General features: G+C 39.2%; 2 long non-coding RNA genes across 2 annotated transcripts in view; one reads left to right on the top strand and one right to left on the bottom strand.

Moving 5' to 3' along the window:
- LOC140696025 (uncharacterized) overlaps positions 1–20076 on the top strand; it is a 144578-nt gene that overhangs the window by 61857 nt on the left and 62645 nt on the right. The gene's annotated exons all lie outside the window — the stretch shown is intronic.
- LOC140695895 (uncharacterized) lies at positions 9066–19217 on the bottom strand. The gene is made up of 3 exons (XR_012071738.1): positions 19010–19217; positions 15534–15633; positions 9066–9287 (listed from the first exon to the last, which is right to left on the bottom strand). It is a non-coding gene; the product is annotated as an uncharacterized lncRNA (long non-coding RNA).

Raw genomic sequence — 20076 nt, 5'->3', positions numbered from 1 at the left:
ATGCAGGAGGGGGCAGAGGAAAAAGTCCCCTTGGAGAGCTTGGGAGTATATGTGGCCCATCAGAGGTGACCCACATTGGGCTGAAGTGGCTGGGTCTTTATACCCCATCTTGAGCAGTCATTGTCTGTGTCCTGCCTGGGAAAAATGTGTGCTTGAGCAGGCTTCCTTTCTGCAGATGCATCAAACCCTAAGAAGCTGACAACTGGAGACTGTCCACTGGGGTGATGTGGGTGGCTCCTCTCTGTCTACAATGTCTCTTTAGAGAACCTCCTTTCCTCTAAATGGGGACACAGATTATGTATTAACTTTTGAGATTGAAAAATAGAGACAAACAACTAAATTGCCTTCAACCTATCTGCAGTCCCAGCGTGGCTTTCATTAATCAGCTGCATCACTCTCTTGACAGAGAGTGGGGTGTTTATTTCTCTACAGTCTGGATGCTGTGATTTTATGACATTTATTACAATCTGGATTTACACAGTGAATCGTGGCATCACATGACATTGGTTACACTGATTTCCCAAACTCAAAATTCCAAAGAGTATCAGATGTTCCTAAGACTTTAGTTTCTGAGATGAATAGAATTGACTAATCAGCCAGGCCTCAAGAGGATTTTTTGAATTTCTCTGAGCATATCAACCATTTTAGGACTTGGGGATTTGGATCACTTTTCTTTGAAATACAGCAGTTATGACAGTGTGATGTGAATGATGAAAAATTAAGATTATAAACTGCTTTGGTGGGATCGCAAACCAATCTGACTTGGAACAAGCCAGTCCCCAGTTATAAGGAACATATTTCTGGAGACCAAATATTTAGATCCTATCAGGTGCCAAAGCCTAAATGAAAAAATTCTGCAACATTTCAATAAATTCATTCAAATATCTCAATAATTCTGCAATATTGATTGGTAGCTGGAAAATTCTGTTTCAGAGATCTGCTTTTACATTGCCTACACCACACTGAACATTTTTTTTCCTTTGGCCTCAGCCCACATTTATTTAAAAGTTCTAAAATCTTAAGGATAAACCTTTTACAAAGGAGCAATTGGGGGAGGTATTTAACTTTTATAAAAATAGTTCTAATGTTCAAGGATTTGGGTTTGTCTTTTATAATTTCCCGTGAAATATTACTTTGAGAATTCTCATGATGAAAACTCTTTAACCTAAGATGGTAGCTGGATTGAGGAGAAGTAATTGAAGACACTCTGAAGCAGGCAGTGAGGGACGACAGCATGGAAATTCCCAAAGACTGCAGTGGTCACCTTGGTGTCGACTGCAGAGCCTTTCCTTTGAGCCTGGAAATAGGTGAAAGGTAAGATGGTGCCTGGTCATCTTTTCAGTGTCATTCCGAACACTGTATCTCTGTCTCTTACCGACAGAAGCTTTTCTTCTTAAAATATGTATTGAAAATGTTTACTGTACATTCTCAAAGCCTCAGATCTTAGTAAGTGGCGTTCCACTCAGTTTCAGTACTACAGGGGTCATTCTTAGCTCTTAACCTTAGGGCTCAATACATTTTTTTAAATGAATGAGTAAACATTGGCCGTGGTTATTGAGATACCGTGGGTAAAGTTATTGACCTGTCACTATATGCTATGTGTCACTTCACAGCAGTTTCATTAAAAACTTTGCACAATATTCAAAGAAATGCGAAATAAGTCTCTGATCTGATCTGTGGACTATGCTCTGATGATAGCTCTTGTCTCATCTACAAGGTCAGCATTCTTGTACTTCACAATTTGAAATATACTGTCTTTTTTTTTAATATGATGGAGTGTTTTAAAGAGTAATAGAGAAGGAATTCTCAATTCAAATATTTCATTTACTTCTGTTATTATTTCCTGCATCCATGTATACCTCATAAAGCTATTGTCAAAATAAAAGCCTTACATGTCCACTTAAAATAATTCAAAGTCTTCCTCATTAGGAGAGTGGTGAGTGTCCCTGCCTGTTACTTCAAACAATTCATATTCCTTGACAAAATTAACACTACGAAATTTAGTGCAGCATAGTGGTGGCCATCACATTCTCTCCACTTCTTAATTCACAAACGGGTATCAAGCTGCCTGTCCAGGGGCAGACCTGTAGGTGCCAACATACTGCACAACTCCAGAGGGTACTGCTTTGTTTGCAATCCGAGAAGATGGTAACCCCAGGAGTGATTCAGCTCACACCCGCCTGCTGTGGCACTGGCAAATAAAATGAGGAAAGAGATAGGTAAGGGCCCAGGACAGAACAGAAAGACAAAATCTAGAGGGTGGGGGCATAGCTCAGTCGTAGAGCTCATGATTAGCATGCATGAGGTCCTGGGTTCAATCCCCAGTACCTCCATTTAAAAAAAAGTTTTTTAAAGAAGGACGAAATCTAAATGTATTACAGTTGGCTATTCTGATCCCATGTCTCTTTGTAGTTAGGCTTGAGCACACTCTGGAGATCAAGAGAAAAGGCCAAGGAGATAAATGAGTGCTTAGAATTGGTCCAGAAAGCCTAGCAACATCTTTTCACCCTGGGAGAGAGGCAGCAGGACAGAGCTCTGGAGAGCTCCCAACACTGGCTACTGGTGACTTCACAGTCCACATAATGTGGTAACTGGAAAGATGCAATAGGTTTCACAATCTGAGATCCCACACTGAGAGATGGGAATGCTGCAGCCAACCTCAGACAGGGCTCAGGGGACATGAACAACAGGGAGCAGCTGGAAAAGAATTGCCTCCCAGAAAAGGCTGCCTGGGAGCCTTCTATTTGGGCTTCTGTTTCTAGCAGTCCTTGGATCTCACAGTTTTCTTTCTTCTTCTCTGAGAATCTTCCATGCAATGTGTACCTATCTGTGCATTAAAGCATAGGATATGAAGGGCCAAAATATAAATTTGGATTAATTTTACAACTCCTTTCATCATTTCAATTCCTGCCTTTACTTGCCTGGAACCATCACACTACAGGTGTTTTTGTTTGTTTGTTTGTTTTTTAAATAAATGAATAGCACTTTTAATATGATTGATTATATAATTTAATATAAAATATACCACTTTGCCTAGGAGAATAAGGGTGTGTATGTTGTGTGCTGACTTTATTAAGAGAGAGAAATGTAAGCAAAGACTGGAGAATATGTTGACTCACTGAATTGTAAGAAACTCTCAGAGGAAAACGTGTGACTCTTCTAGAAAAAAATATGCCAAAGTAGAAAGTCAAGCCCATTTTGGGCATCCACGAATGCCAATGGCCAGGTAGGTCCACATGATCTGCATAGAAGAGACAAGGGGGCCTGTGAAGAGTAAGAGCACAGCCTTCCAGTGAAAGAGACGTGGCATAACTCCCGGCTCTTCAGTCTCCAGGTGTGTAACTTGGGCAAACTATTGAGTCTAAGTGTCAGTTTCCTCTTTTGAAAAATGGAGATGATAATACCTACCTGATAGGGTTATTGTGAAGGTGAAATAAGATAAAGCTTGTTTTCTATGTCTGTGATTCTGCTTTTGGTTTGTAAATAGATTCTGTATCATTTTTGTTTAATTTTCAGATTTCATATATAAATGCTATCATATGATATTTGTCTTTTTCTGTCTGACTTACTTCACTCAGTATGATAATCTCTAGGTCCATCCATACTATGGTTACCAAAGGGGAAGGGGCAGAGTGATAAATTATGGGTTGGTGATAAGCAGACACACATTACTATATATAAAATAGATGAACAATAAAGACCTAATGTATAGCACAGGGAACTATGAATACATAGAAACTATTCAATTTCTTGTAATAACATATAATGGAAAAGAATCTGAAAAGAAAAAAATATATATGTATGTATATGTATAACTGAATCACTTTGCTGTACACCTGAAACTAACTAACATTGTAAATCAACTACACTTAAATAAAAAAATAAATAAAGATGATGTTTGAAGATGCTTAGCATAGGGTCTGGCACACAGTGAGCAATAATGGACATAAACGATATTATCAGATGCCAAAAGAATATCACCCAAGTAAAAGATCCACCAATGCTGGGAAAGAGGGTATGGCTCAGTGGTAGAGCACACACTTAGCATGCATAAAGCCCTGGGTTCAATCCCCAGCACCTCCATTAAAAATAAATAAACCTAATTACCCCCGCCCCCCCCCCCAATTCTTTTTAAATCCAACAATAGAAAAGGATGAAGGGGTGAGAATACTCAGGAAGTCCAAAAAGTTTAAGAAGAACAATTGGCCAAGAAAGGATTCTGGGTAACAATGCTTAAGAGGTAGTTGGAGAAGGGACTTGAAAGAGAAATCTGATAAAATGGTAAGAGAGGAAGGAGGAAGACTTGGTAGAACACAAGTTTGCTTAGAAGCCCAGGGTGAAGATAATGTCAGGTGTGATTAACAGGGTCACACAAAGAAGATTTACACTTGTCTATAGCGTTTGCTAATGTGGAGATGGTCAGTGACCTCTGTCAAAGCAGCATCGGTGGAGAGAGGCACGGAGTTAGACCACGCTAAGTTTCAGGAAGGAGAGTAAGCCGCTGGTTAAGCCTGGATGAGAATTAAAGGAAAGAGACGAGGTGCCACCTAAAGGAGAATGAAAAAGAAAAATTGGAGAGAGCTGAGGGTGTTCATATGAGGAAGGAAAGAGAGTTGTGAGGCTACGAGAGGGAAAAGGATCCCAGGGCAATGAAGAGAGATGGCCTTGTGAACTAGGGTACAGTGGACGACCGAAAACAAGAGGCTGTGACCCCAGCCTGTGAACAGAGATGGAAACAGGAAAAGATGGGTGTAGATGCTATGCTACTGCTACTACTACTACTATTACTACTACTACTACTACTACTACTACTACTACTACTAATAATAATAATAATAATAATAATAATAATAATAATAATAATAAAAGAAGGAAGTTCAGGTTGGTGGACTGAGCGCACACCAGCTCTGCCTCTTTCTCAGAAGACCATAACTGATAGTACAGAAGTGTCCAAAAAGCAAAATATAGATGAACCCACAACGCTGAAAATAACCTATGCCAGAGTCATCAAAATTTCAACTCTTTCTTAAAAAGGAAAGGAAAGGGAGGATTTTGAAGCATCAACTAAAGCCATGTAAATAGTACAGAGTATGTCACAGAGAGGGCTGCCCCCAGAACCACAGGGAGCCACCGTGCTACTGAAGACAAAAGGGAGGATGAGTTAAAGGTCCACACAAGGAACAACTGCCCCAGTCAGCCCCTCCCTTCACTTCCTCTGCTCCCACCTGAGTGAGCAGAAGCCTTGCACTTTCTTCCAGGCAGAAAGTGGAAGACTCCTCTCTAACAAAAAGGAATGAACAATTAGCAAAAGTCAAAATTTTTTTGTGAATGTTAGTGCCACAAAGGAGAAAGCTGACAAGTTGCCATCTCACCTCATAACAAACACAGCTAGTCATGTGCGAGGCCCCTACCCACAGAAAAATGATGTGTCAGTGTCTGTTCAACAAAATACTACTTAAGGGCACCAAAGAATAACTTCAAAATGGAGAGATGTAGCATGTTCTTAGAATTCTTAATGCCATTTATATAAAGCTTAAAAGCTTGTTAAGCAATGGTATAGGTTGCTTTGGAATATACACATACATGACAAATTAGTAGCATGGGAGGTGATTGACGGATGTGATCAGGAAAGGGTTAAACAGTTCTCTACAAGAACTAGCCGTTTTGCATTTGTTTCTTTCTTAATCTGTTTGGTAAGTGTATATCTGGGTATTATTATTCTCTGTACTGTTGTAGTCATACTTATTTTATGTATTTTATTATTCTCTAAACCATTATTTTTGTTTTATATATTTTACAATTTTAAAATATTCCTGGTAATTATGTGTTCTTTTTATGGGGTTTAAAAACCATAAGCAAAAAATGTGAGTCATGAAATTTTAACAAGTCAACAGGCTGACGTGCTCATTATATTAGACTTGTTCTTTCAATGCACATTCAAAGCTTAAATCTGATGCTACATACATTTATTTATTCTGAATGCACTGACTCTTTAATAACTCTCGGGATTTAATAGGGAAAAAACAGCTTCTTTTCAGCCACAATTATCTCAGGAACCCCAAGTTTCTTTTCATTTGACAGCTGTCATAGAAGCAGAGACTATCATTTTTATCTCAAGGGAAAAAGGGGAACCTGCTGTAAAATGTTCAAATTCTGGATTTACTGAAACATTAAATACAGGCTACAAATCTGACTGATACCACAAAAGAGTTGGTAAAGTCCAACTATCATTAGAGTATAAACATAAAAGATCTGCATTTTCCCATTTAAAAACCTAAGTAAGATACTAGTGTTGGAAACAATCAAACATAATCCAAATGGGGTGGGGGAGGTGTTTGGTTTTGCCTACTTTTGTTTGCTTTCATAGCATATGGGACAAAACAAAATGACCCCAGTTGGAGAGCAACTAATATAAGGAAAACCCTAATTTCCAAACTACATGAAAATGAGTATATTAAAAATGTTTTTATCAACATAATTTAAATAATAATTTCCTGTGTTGATTTTGAAGTATTTAATATAAATTCAAATTTCAAGTTGCATATTTGTGTGTAAAGTGTCTTCTAATCTAGTATGACTATGCAACTCTGATTTTAGAAACTTGGAAATCACACCACTACCTAAATAGATATTCTTTGTCAAGTTGAGGAAGTTCTCTTCTCTTCCTAGTTTAATGAGCATTTTTATGGCAAATGGGTGTTGGATTTTGTCAAATGCTTTTTCTGTATCTATGGATATGATCATGGTGATTTTTCTTTTTTAGCCTATTGATGTGATGGATTGCATTAATTGATGTTTGAACATTGAACCAGCTTTGCATACCTAAAATAAATCCCATGTGGTCATGTAGATAATTCTTTTTATACATTGTGAGATTCAACATGCTAATATTTTTTATTTTTGAATCTGTGTTCATGATAGATATTGGTCTGTGGGTTTCTTCTCTTGTAATATCTTTGTATAGTTTTGGTATTATGGTAATACTTGCCTCACAGAATACATTAAGAAGTATTCCCTCTGCTTTTATCTTCTGAGAGAAATTGTAGAGAATTAGTGGACTGTCTTCCTTAAATGTTGGTAGCACTCACTGGTAAATCTATCAAGGTCTGGTGCTTTCTGTTTTGGAAGGTTATTAATTATTGATTCAATTTCTTTAGCAGATACAGGCATATTCATTTTGTCTATTTTATCTCAAGCGAGCTTTGGCAGATTGTTTCTTTCCAGGAACTTGACCATTTCATCTAGGTTATCTAACTTGCAGGTGTAGAGTCATTTGTAGTATTCCTCACTCAAATTTAATGTCCATGGGGTCCGTAGTGACATCTCCTCTTTAATTTCTGATATTAGTAATATTTGTTGCCTCATTCTTTTCTTAGTTAGCTTGTCTATATTTTATTGATCTTTTCATAAAACCAGCTTTCCATTTGTCAGTTTTCTCTTTTGTTTTCCTATTTTCAATTTCATTGAATTTTGCTCAAATTTATATTTCTTTCCTTCTGCTTACTTTAGATTTAATTTTCTGTTCTGTTTCCAGTTTCCTAAGGTGGAAGCTTAGATGACTAATTTTTGATCTTTCTTTACTTTTAATGTATACATTCAAAGTTATAAATTTCCTTCCAAACACTGCTTTCTGCTGCATTCCACAAATTTTGAAAAGTTGTGTTTTAATTTTTATTTAGTTCAAAATGGTTTTTAAAAATTTCTCTTGAGATTTCTTTTTTGACCCATACGTTATCAGAAATGTATTGTTTAATCTTTGAATATTGAGGGATTTTTCAGGTCTTTCTGTTGGTATTTTATTGCTTAATTCCTTGTGGTCTAAGAGGAGATACTATATAATTATTATTCTTTTAAATTTGTTAAGTAGTGTTCTTTGGTCCAGAATATGGTCTATCTTGGTGAATGTTTCTCATGAGCTTGAAAAGAATGTGTATTCTGCTGTTGTTGGATGAAATAGTCTATACATATCCATTATATCCAGTTGATTGGTAGAGTTGTTGAGTTCAGCTATGTCCTTACTGATTTTCTGCTCAATGAATCTGCCCATTTCTGATAGGAGATTGAAGTATTCAACTATAATAGTGGATTTAACTATTCCTTCTTGTAGCTCTATTAGTTTTTGCCTGACCTAGTTTGACATTCTTTTATTGGGTGCATACATGTTAAGGATTCTTATATCTTCTTGGAAAACTGAACATTTCATTGTTAACGTACTAACTCTCTTTATCCCTGGTAACTTTCCTTACCCTGAACACGAATTGCCTTTTATTTGTAAAACAACAGGATCCAAAACAGCCTATTTATGTTTTAAATTTTAGGGGATTTCATATCTCTTGAAGAGAAGACTTTATGGCCACAGTATCCCAAAAACAAAGAGTTGCAAAAACAAACTGAAACCCTCATTTTGAAAATTGCCAAGAACATGACAGAGTCACAAAAGCCAGACAATGTGCTCCGTCATGTCTCATTCTTTGTCCCAGTGGTGTAAAACTTGACACAAGCCTTCTGTTTTCCTGGAAGGAATCTGAGCTGACCATTCAGGATGCTTCAGTGACATCTAATAAAAATGAAAAATCAGAACTACCTGAGCATCAAACTTCAATACTGTTAGATGGTTTTTCTTTTTCTTTTTCTTTTCTTTTTTTTTTCTTTTTTTTTTTTTTTTGCTTATCACCCATTTTATTTTAACAGAGATAAGCAACAACTTTGAATACTTTGGAATATCAAATTTTACTAACAAATACAGTCAAACTTTATTTCCATAGTCTGAGTTAGGAGTCTAAACAGAAATGTTCAGTGGCATGACATAGTTTAAAAATAAAGAAAAATTTTGTGTCAATGTCTGTTCATTGATTGTAGCAAATGTACCACTCTGGTGGGGGATATTGATAACGTGGGAGATGATGTGTATGGGGTTTGGGAGTATATGGGAACTCTGTACTTTCCACTCAATTTTGCTGTGAACCTAAAACTGCTCTAAGAAATAGATTCCATGAAAAAATAAAGAAAGAAAAAGAAAAAAAAAGTTTTAGGACAGATAGTTGATTTGCTACTTACACAATGTGTAAAAGTGAAAGAATATATTCTACAGGAAACTTAAAATATACGGCTGCAGTGTTTGCCATTTTCCTACAAGTGGAGAACACCATTGTGGGAACTGCATGCATAAGATGCTGGGTTGACTGTTTTCACAGGTAGACTTTCAGGAACGAGCAGGTACATTCTTTACCTTACCCCAGGATCAGATTTAGAGTGAGTCGCATCATTTCTTCATTTTCTGGTTTTAACTAGAGTTAAAAATAAACAAACAGTACAGAATATTAGGAGGAGAGAAGGAAAAAGGAAATGGAATATTTTTGTTCAGAAGGAATGTCATCAGGAGCGGTGGCCAGGCTGCATGGGAACAAAAATTTTCCTGTTGAAGAAAAGTCTCAAAGTGGGCACTGATCCAATGTATCTTTTACCTATTGAAAGCATTATTATCTCTTCAGGCTACTTTAACTGTATTTTTGAATCAAAACATATTCAAGTAATGCTTCTTGTACTATCATATATTTAGACTCTGGGAGAGGCGGGTTGGATGAAGAAATCTTTGTAAAAGCTCTGTGCACAGTTACAGAAGCCTGTAATTTAGTTACGATCACAATTACCTTTCTGATAGTTCTTTTTATACTTTATTTTCTCCCCCAAAGTTCAAAGGCGTTTCCTAATGCCTTACTCTGCTTTACAGAGTTATTCTGTTGGCCGTTACCCAACCCTCAACTTGTATGCTCAGCAAAATTTGAATGAACTTCTCTAGTCTCTTGTTCTAATTCTAGTTTACAGACACTTTTGTTGTCTTAACAAAATAAGTAGGCAGTTAACTAAAGATGAACATTGGAGCTTACTGTTCTGTCCCTGAAACCACAGGAAACTGGAGATGTTAGCCAAACATTCAATTTTTAGTGCTTCAGACATAAATGTGGTCAATCTTTTGATTGCTTCCTCAACTCTTTGCCGTCATCTCAAACTTTTTTTTAATCTCAATTTCCTGAAACAACCGATGCAACGTGGTAGCTACCTCATAACACAAAATGGCTTTTGGAGATGCCGAAGCTGTCTATAAGTTTTTCAATTCTAGTCTTTATGTTAGCAGTCTTGTACCTCAAAGAGATGAAAACAAACCTATTGCTATAACTAAAGGGCTGCTTAGAGGTTTTAGCTGAGCAAGCTTTGCAGAAATTCATCCCACACTCTCTCCCTGACACCCTCACTTGTACACCCAGTGTCCCTATCCTTGTGGGAATCAACAACCTCTACTGCAAATGTAAACTGAGTTTGTTCTTTTATTACTTTTCATGTCGTTTTGTATTTATCTAATTTGTGAATTGTTATCATTTTGTACACTTTCGCATCATTTTGTTTTCTAGGTTATTGTCCAGGTAGTTAAATGAAATTCTTCATGCATCTGCCATTGTATCATACTGTTCCTATGACAATATGAATAGGGGAGATAGATGTTTATTCTGAAAGAAAGATGGGAGACAGTGAAATTTGTTTAGATGGTGGATGGCCAGGCATACTCAGGAGGGCTTAGATCGGTTTTCCCTGGGCCTAAAGGATACAAGGTGAACTGGTGAGGAGAAGTTGCCTCGATTTAGGTTTGGTCTAAAGAATGAACTTTCTAATAATTAGATCTGTTTAGCAATATGCTAAGAATAGGAAACTGTGTGCCAGTTCCAGGCACTAGAGGTGTAACAGACAAGACCAAGGAAGGGTTCAGCCCAGTGGGACCTAAGATCCCTCCACGTCCTGATATTACATACTTCTCTAATTCATCGTGGGAACCACAGACAGAAAATGTATGCCTATACTGTTCATAGAAGTCATGGGGAAAATTCAGAGATCCTCCCTGGAACTAGGACCTCATATGTTGTTTTTCCAGCCCTGGCTTTGTCCAGACTTGCAGTTTGGGGATTATGGGGTGAGGGATTTAATGCTTCAGTGCTTCTCATTGATTTGTAAATGAAAAGGTGGGCCCCTGGTATCGGACTCACTGGAACCATGAGACCTGCATTCTAAGTCTTGGCTTTGTCACAAGTACACTCTGGATCAGTCACCTCACCTGTGTAGGTCACAGTTTTCTCACAGGTAAAACAAATTGGATTAGTAAACCTTCCTAGCAGGCCCTTCCTGCTTTGATATTGTAGAGTAAGACCATACCTCAGGACTGTCGATTAAAAAGCAACAAGTGAACGTGACGGCACTTGGACTTATGAAGTCCAAAAGTACTGCTTTTGAGTCAGTCATTCACACATAGTAATAATGACAAGAGATATGATTGCCTTTCTTGTCTGACCTCAGGAAATAGTTTAAGTGTCAGTAAGCAAGCAGGGGAAAACAAGGTATTTTCAAATTATGAACATCTATTTAGGAGTAACTATCAACTCACTCGGACTAGCAGAAGAGGTTTTCAAATATTTACTCGCTCAGCAACTATTTATTGAGCATCTATAAAGTTCCAAACACTGGGATGCCCAGAGCTGAGGGTAAAATGGTGGGTCACACAGAAGAAAATACATGTTCTTTTACTTGAGAAGTTCACCATCTGGTAGAAAAAGACAAGCACATAGTAGGCAGTAATAATAAACTAGTGTACTGGAATGTAAACTAAGATTCAACACTAAACAGAAGACAAGTGCTTGGAAAATGTTTATGATTTGTTTTGGGCACTCCAAAAAAAAAAAAAAAACAGCCTGGATGTTGAGTTTTTCTCTTCCCAGTTGCTAGGAATAAAGTACAGCAAACTGAGTCATCAAGGCTTAAAATTCAATGACAGTAATACCTTCCTTCTTGTGGTGCAGAAAGCGCACAGTTAGCCGTCACAACTTGTTACAGAAACAGATCACCGCTCAGTAAGTTTAATCCACTTGGAACATGATAAGGCATGAAGAGGTGGCACCCAGAGACCTCTCTCAGCTCCATTCAAATTCAGCCCAGAGCCCCACAGCCAGCCAGCATCTGTGCTGTTTGAACAAGACATACTTCTGCCCATGATTAATACTGGCTTTAGAGTTCAGTTTGGAGAATCAGATAAAGAGATATCGGTTTTCTGCTTTCCTTTCCTCCTGTCTTCTGTTCCAGTCCACTCGCCCAGCGGTAAATAGTCTCTGTTCTTTTTGTGGGTGGGTAAGACAGTTTTAGACAAACATTGAAAGGCTCCCTTATTTGAAGATTTCATCTTGGGACGGGTGTTTTCTGTCCCTGGAGGACGCTTGGGCAATGAATTGCCTCATTGTTTTAGAGGAGAGCAATTCAGTGAGAAGTGTGGGTGTCTCACTGAAGGATTACAGTTTTCTGGAGCTGCCCGAATGGTGGCGCTGCCCCAAGAAAAAGAGGTGGCTTGCCATTTAACTCAAAAAGGCTGCAAAAATGCAAAAACAAAGCAGGCATTTCACATATGCTAAAGGTCACTTGTAAAAAGTCCCCGTGGCATTCAGATTAATTTAGCTTTGATAATTTTTTGATTTGGACGCCAGTACTCTAAATTCATTACTGTAAAATAAGACAGGCAATAGACTATTTTTTTTAAAAAAAATCCTATACTTCTTTTATGATGATATAGTCAAGGCAGTTCTGGACTATCTGCATGGAGGGATGCATTTATTTATTCTATTTATACCAACTTCGTTTCCAAAATTATTTTAAGTGCTTAGGCTCTCAGTAAGAAGTCTACCCTAATTACAAACTAAAAGCAGGCTTGGTTTCTCCTTGGGAACCTTATCCTACTTAAAATTTTATTCCGCTGGCTGAAATGACAATGAAAGGAAAGCCCCAGGCAGTGCTGGGAGGGCCACCACTACACCCATAAAAGAGCTGGACTTAACTGGACATCTCAGTTGGACGGACGCTCCAGAAGCTGCCAGCTCTGATGCTGGCTGGCAAATATTCTTGGCGTAAAGTTGGAGCGTTCCCAGGACAGTTGGGGTTAAAGCAGCGCCCCCACAGCCCTGGGATTACTCAATTGGTGAAGTCAAACAGAAAGTCAAACCCAATGTTTGTCCAGATTTTTCTCTGGTTAGACCCAGAGAGAGGACCTCTAAAATTCACCCTACTTCAGCACTCTGAGTTGTGGGCCTTCTAGAACTGACTATAAAAGTATCTCTTTTATAAGAGCTTGCATTCTTCCTTCCACAGCAGTCATTTCCCGCCATGTGAACAAATGTAAACACCAGACAAGTGTTTTGAATAAGCAGCAACACTTAGTGTCCATTTTCCCGCTCCTTTCTCCGCCCCGTTTCTTCGCTTTACTTCAGTCTAAAAGTTCTCCTGGCCCTAGCACTCTGCCAAAACTCTTCTTATCGAATTTGTCAATGGTCATTTTTAGAAAGTTGTATTACATGACTTCTCAACAACATTGGACAATTTTGACCTGTCTTTTCTTCTCCAAATTCCCTCTTTCCTTGGCTTCTCTGATGATTTTCTTCTACCCATTTTTGCCGAAGTCTCCTCTTAATTGTAACCTTCTCCTTTACCTTTTCTGAAATGTCATGTTTCTTCAGGTCTTGATTTCGGTCCTTTTCTAAAGAAGTTTTATGTTTACTTCCTGCGCACATCTACTCCCGGTGCTTTAATTACCAAGGATATTGGATCGTTTCAACAAGCACTTCCAAATGAGCCCTTTTTATTGAATGCTAGCCCAAACAGTCAATTGTCTCCTGGAAACAACCCTGTAGAGACCCCACAGAATCCTCCAAATGAAAACATCCATAATGGAACTCATCCTGAACTTGCTCCCTTTCTTAGTTGCCCCATATCCTCTTCAGTGGTGCACCATCTACTGGAAATAGAAATGGGGAGTCATCGTGGACTCCTCCCTTTTCTTCACTCACAAATCATCACCAGGTCTTGTTGGGTTTACTTTCTCAGTGTCTCTCCTGAATCTATTCTTCTTTTTGTCCCCTGCCACCCACTGTCACCTGAATTGCTCATTTCCTATGACCACTCAGGGCCGTCTATAATCTGATAAATGTTCCAGCCATATTGTTGGTTGTAATAAACACCTAACTTAAAACCAACCAATGGTGTCCCAATATTTTGGGGATTAATTCCAAAATTCCAAACATGACCATTAAGGGCCAGTACCAGCCCCTCCAGTCTCATTTTGGGGCACAACTATTCATTAGCTATAATGAGGCACAATTGATTTCTCTTAGAGTTTGGTCTTTCCAATATCAAGCCTTCTCAAATGCTATTCTCTCTTCGATGTAGGGAGATTTACTCTGTATGTCCTTCCAGTTTCAAACTAAATCCCACCCCCTTTGCCCAAGGCTCTGGCTGCCCAATTATATCTCCCCTCTTATAGCAGACATTGTATTTTATTCTAATTGCTTTTTAAACAACTGTTTTCTGCCAATACACTTACTCTCAGTAAGAGTGGAATCTAATAATTTATCTTAACTTCCTCAAGTAACTGGGGACATAGAAAAGTCTCAATATATAATGTTGAGAGAATAAATTAATGGATTCTTAATGCATTTTGGTAATAATGAGTATAATTACAAGCAATTTTTAAATGCTTTACAGAAATTTTTGGTGAGGAATTAAAATGGACTTTTGCATTTACTCATAGAAGGAAGTACTAGCACTTGTGGGTTGGGAGCTGTTTAAAGGAGGTAATAGTAAGGTCATGTTTCTGTCATCCCCTCAACATAGCAGCCATCTATTCTCTGTAAAACACTTCTTTTGTGGAGAGGAAAAGCTAACCCAAACAAATGAGTGTGGTAAGATACAAGTAGGACATTTTACGCCCTTTTTTTCCTTTCCCCGAGTTACTCATGTTGCTGCACCTCTCCTCTCTGCTGGGTCTGGGGGAAAGAGGGAGTGGCACAGCTCAGCAGCAGACGTGTTGGGAGCAGAGGCCAGGACTTAGAGCTATAACAGAATGTGACACCTTGGCAGAGGCCAGAGAGGACAGAAGAGTAAGAGGCAGAGACATCCCTTCCCTTGGCCCTGCTCCAGGGAAGCTTCCCTCCTCACCCAGGTACCATCTGGGGAGAAGGAAGGGTGACATCTTGGGAGGGAAACAGCTCTGCCTGGGAGGTTGAACTTCAACTACCAAGGCGAAATGTTGAACTGACCTGGAAAAGATTCTTGTAAACAGAGACTGAGTTACTCCTGAGTGTGAACACTCATTGTTAATACAAAGCAGAAATAAGGACTGTGAGCAAGTCAGGTTTACTCTGGGGGAAGCAAAGGAACATTAAATTTCTGGTCATCTGAGTCATATGTATAAGTGTAAAGCTATTATAGAGAGACATCAAGTCCTCAGTATAGTATTTAAGAGACCGCCTCCTTATCTGGGTGAGCGCTCTGAGTGTAATAGCTAAGTCTCAGCTGCCTAGTTGATTCAAGAAAGAAAAGTCTCAGTTTCAGATGCGAATTTGTCTCCTTTCCAAACTATTATTTTAGTGAAAACATGAATAAAAATAATCTAGAATCAGAAGGGACCCCAGTCAAACCCCCGTAAGAAAAGGACTGTGTGTTCCCCTTACTTTGCTGTAAGGCGTCTTGTTTCTCCCACCTTTCCTCTTTGCAGCACGTCCCACATCTCCCTCTTCCCTTCTCTCAGCCTCCATTTTTAGCTCTCTCTCACTGTAAAAAACGTGAATAAAAATGAAAACTGAAAAAAAAATTGAGGATGTCAATCCTGTGATATTCTCTCAAGTGAACTATCTTTAAAAATGTTGACAGGGCCTAAAAATCAAGGCTTAAAAAAGGAAAGAATTAAGATGAAATATGAATACTGATGCATAAAATGTAACTTGAATAATAATCTTTCTCCTTGCCCATCTAAAGCTAATTGATGAAATTTCTTTTGTCAGTATTTAATATAAACTTAAGTAGAATTAGGGCTAAATAAACAGTAGCAGCATATGACAAATTTTATTCTGTAAATTAAAAATTAGTTTCTGTAAAACTAAACTCAAGGCAGAAAATAGAGCTCTTGCATTTTGGCACACTTGATTAAAATTTCTCAATAAGGTAACTTTACCACATGGTTAGTAAAGGAACATCGCCCTCCCTCTCACTAGATGGACTAAATTTCCAAAGCCATCTGTGACCTTAGTATTATGAAAAACTCTTGTAGAATTTCCTAACAATTTCTTAGACGATCCAAAACAAATACTACATTGATACAAGTGCATGAGGAAAATTGAATGTAATACTGATCCCTGTGTCCAGGAACAATATACGTATTTATAGAACATCATTTGTGTTGCTGTGCTCCATTCCAGTGTATGGATGTGCATGTATAATATACAGTCATGTAAATGCAGACCACGTGATAGAAGTGCACATCTTCAGGAACAGGTATGAGGCCTTAGCCTGTGTACAGTCCCTCAGCATCCGTGTACCTCCTGGGCTGATAATGAAATGGGCCCCTGATTGCATCAAGCTTATTATAGCGATAATGGTGATGCAAGTTTTTGAGAATTCAACCACCCAGGCCTGCCTGGTGGAGTCACACAGAGCTGAACTTTACAAGCAGTGACCACAGAGGATGATAATACACCCAAGACGGGAGTATCGAGAAGAAGGATGCCTTGTGTCTTTAGAGTCCTGATTTTTCAATGCAGCATGCTTTTGCCTGTAAGGGTAAAGATAGGAGTTGCAATTCAGAGAAGTTCATAGTGTCTGAAAATTAAATAATAATGGCAAAAAAAGGATTTTGTCATTAATCCTCTCTGTACTGATATATTTTTAATGTGGGACTCTAAAGCCTGAGGCTCATCTTAGAAGTCTTAGTCCCAGGGTCACCGCAACTTCCAACTAAATCTCTGTCACCTAGAAAGCCAGATTTGGAAGGCTGACAACAGACCAGCTTCCTTGGGCTGTTCCCAGAACCCCCGTTTCCGGCAGGGCCCACAAACACAACGGCAGCAGCCCACCTTGTAATACACTGGCTCCTCCACGCTGACCACCTGCCAGAAACTGGGGGTGGGAAAATTAATTCACATCAACAGAAACATCTCCAATCTTTACAAAATACAAGATTCAAGCTAACCAAAAATACGGGGGTGGGGTGAGGGGTCAGTAATAAGCATTACAAATTATATCTTGCATTTGGGCAGCAGAATCCTTTGCCAGAGATTAAGTTCCATGAAAGCAATGACCATGTCTGTTGCTACTTCTCTTTTTTTATCCAGAATCTAGTATTGGACTTGTACACGACTAGGTGGTCAGGAGATATTTGTGGAATGAATGAATGAATGAAAGACTGTAAAGAGAGATTAAACCCTTTGTAGTATGGCCAAAGGACATAGGCTTTAGTCAGCTAAATGCCATCTTCCTGTTTCTTTTTCTTATAGTGAAAAAACATTACATGCTGGATTTAACTAAAATAAGAGGCTTAGTGCAATTATTATAAATAAGCCATATCGTTAATGCATGATATGTGCTTTGCAGAGGTGCATAAGAAGCACAAACAGAGAAGAGCCTTTACTGTCTGTATTTCTACACATAGAATCCTGACCTACATTTCTGGTGACCAACCCCAGGGGAAAGATGCTGTCTTGGGGCTCAGCGGCTCATTTTGCTGGCAGAGGGGAGCATCTTTGAAACTTAGGGAAAGATGGGAAGGGATGTATGAAAGATCCTATAGATGTGGTTGCAGGGTAACAGGGTCCAGAGTTGGAGCGAGCCTTCTATGGCTTCATCCATTCAATCACAGACATTTTCCATTTTCAGGCCTGCTCTGTGCAGAAAGTTACAGAGAAACATAGGCACCAACCCCTGGACTTAAAGATCATGTACTCTGCCAACTCCCTTTTCACTTGGCTGTTTCTTACTGCAAATGCTTCTGTTCAAAATATATTTTACTAAAATGCTTAATAATTCTGGCTTATATACCCAAATATTGTTATAAAATTTAATTATGTTACAGTTACCTATAGTTTAATGATTGATATTCATTTTATTAAATCCTTTTTCTCTCCTAACTTGTTTTGATTACCATGTTTATGTTCAAGTGTTTTCAATTATATTACAACTATAAAATTCTACCCCTAAAAGCTCCTGAATTAAAAAAAAAACTAGCACTCTTCTTTAAGAAAGAAACTATTCCTGCATGTGTAAAATAATACTATCACACTCAACAAATGTCACAACTCTCTAATAATAGCTAATATAAAAATTCATATTCAGATTTCCCCCCTTGGCATCAAAATAATCTTTACAGTCAGCTGTCCTTTTAACTCTATACCTTAAAATTCCCACCGGTATGGACACTTCCCACCACACACACACACACACACACACACACAATATACCTGCATACTCCTATCCATCTTTCAGTCTGTATCTGAATTTCTTCAGACTATAGAGTATGCTGATACTCTGAAGTCTGTGCATCCTTTGTCATCCTTCCCCTGGTCGTCTTCCCCCCCAACCCACCACTTCCTACTCAGCCTCCCCCGAACAGTGTAGAAGATGCAGGTGGTCAGTCTTATAATTAAAAACACATTTCTGAACACACTGTTCCAGAAAAGCTCTTTTCTACTCAAAACCCATTTTAGGACTTGGATCGCTTTAGCTATTACAACAGCTCTCAAAGAAGCACTTGTACCATTCAGAAGAAAACTTCCCTTGAATTTTGGCTGAATTGTTGTACTCAAGGAAGCACACAGGAAGGACAAACAGCTCTCACTAGTATTGGCACGGACGACCAGAGCGGGGCAAGTGTCCCCAGGCAACCTGGGCCTGCTTTCAGTCCTGACCCTGTGTAATCCTTTCTAGCTTCTAGAGCATAGCACTGATAAAGTTGGTGTGCACGAATATCTTCAGCCACTGAGAGTGTTGATGTGAAAGCTGCAATCACACACTCGGTAAGACACTCAAACACACACACGTGCACACACTTTCTGAGGCGGATGTGAACCCCAGGACATTTACTGACACTGTCAGGAACCAGAAATGTGATTGGTGGTGGGGACTGGGGAGCATTTTCTCATTTCCTTTTTCCACTTACCAGAAAGTGTTTTGTGCAGTGACTTCATCACAAAAGGCAGTCTTTACATTTTTTAATTACCTATTAGTATTAGCAACTGCTTAATTCACAGGATCCAACCTGCAATCCTTTTTTTACCCTCGGCATGTAATGCAGAGCGAACTTCTCCAGGAACTCAGCCAATGACAGACAGACCCTGTAGCAGAGGAGTGTTGATGGACTGGGGAGGCCAGGAGCATGGAGGGGAGGTGGGAGTGGTTAGAATGCACAGAATGCAATCCTTCCCTGACTCAGGGCTGCGTGTGATCATCAGTGCACAATCCCTATGGAGACATAGTCCAAACATTCTATGTTTCCAAGTCACTAGTTTTTCTAAACATTTCCTGCAGCAATATCCTTTTTCAGAACTCCTTTTTCTTCCAGCTAAGCTCTTTCACGTCCATGTTGGCCTCATTCTCCAAGGTGATGTGCTGTCAATAGTGTCTTATAGGATACTGAAGGGCTTTCACCAGTTAAGGACCACCTCTAGCCTGTAGGGCACAGCGTGTTTGTTCAGATTAGAAAGGGGAGCTCCCTCTAGGGAGATAACTAAGAAAAAGTGACCCCTTTGGGCATTTGGAGCCCCTCCTGAGAAATGCTTGGGCAACCCCAGCACCTCCGTCCAAAGGAGGAGGCTTCTCTTCTCCCTGGTGGAAGTACCCCTTCCGGGGACGAGAGCAGGGCTATTACTGGGTCCCAACCCGTCTCATTGGTCCGGCACTCTACACAGACTGCACAGCCTCGCTTGGCTGCCCTGCCTCCAAATTCCTAACCAAATCCCTGAAGGTGCCGGCCTTTGTATAAACTTGCATTTTAACATGATGTTTAATTCTCTCTATTGGTACTTCTGTAGCCTCTTTCGAGTATTACCACTCAAGGCCTTAACTGCATGAGGCTTCAAAAGTATTTGCCAAAACAAGAAAAACGGAAAGAAAACGAGATCCTAGATGAGGAAGCTTGGCGGTTGGAGGGGAGGAGCCCCCCTGCGCTCATCACAGGGGAACGCGGAAAGCGATCCCACTCCTGCTCTGGGTGACGGCCGTGAGACA

The sequence above is a fragment of the Vicugna pacos genome, chromosome 1, assembly GCF_048564905.1.
Source record: "Vicugna pacos chromosome 1, VicPac4, whole genome shotgun sequence".
Classification (NCBI taxonomy): domain Eukaryota; kingdom Metazoa; phylum Chordata; class Mammalia; order Artiodactyla; family Camelidae; genus Vicugna; species Vicugna pacos.
The sequence above is the reverse complement of the archived record's forward strand: the minus strand, read 5'-3'. Positions and strand labels throughout refer to the sequence as shown.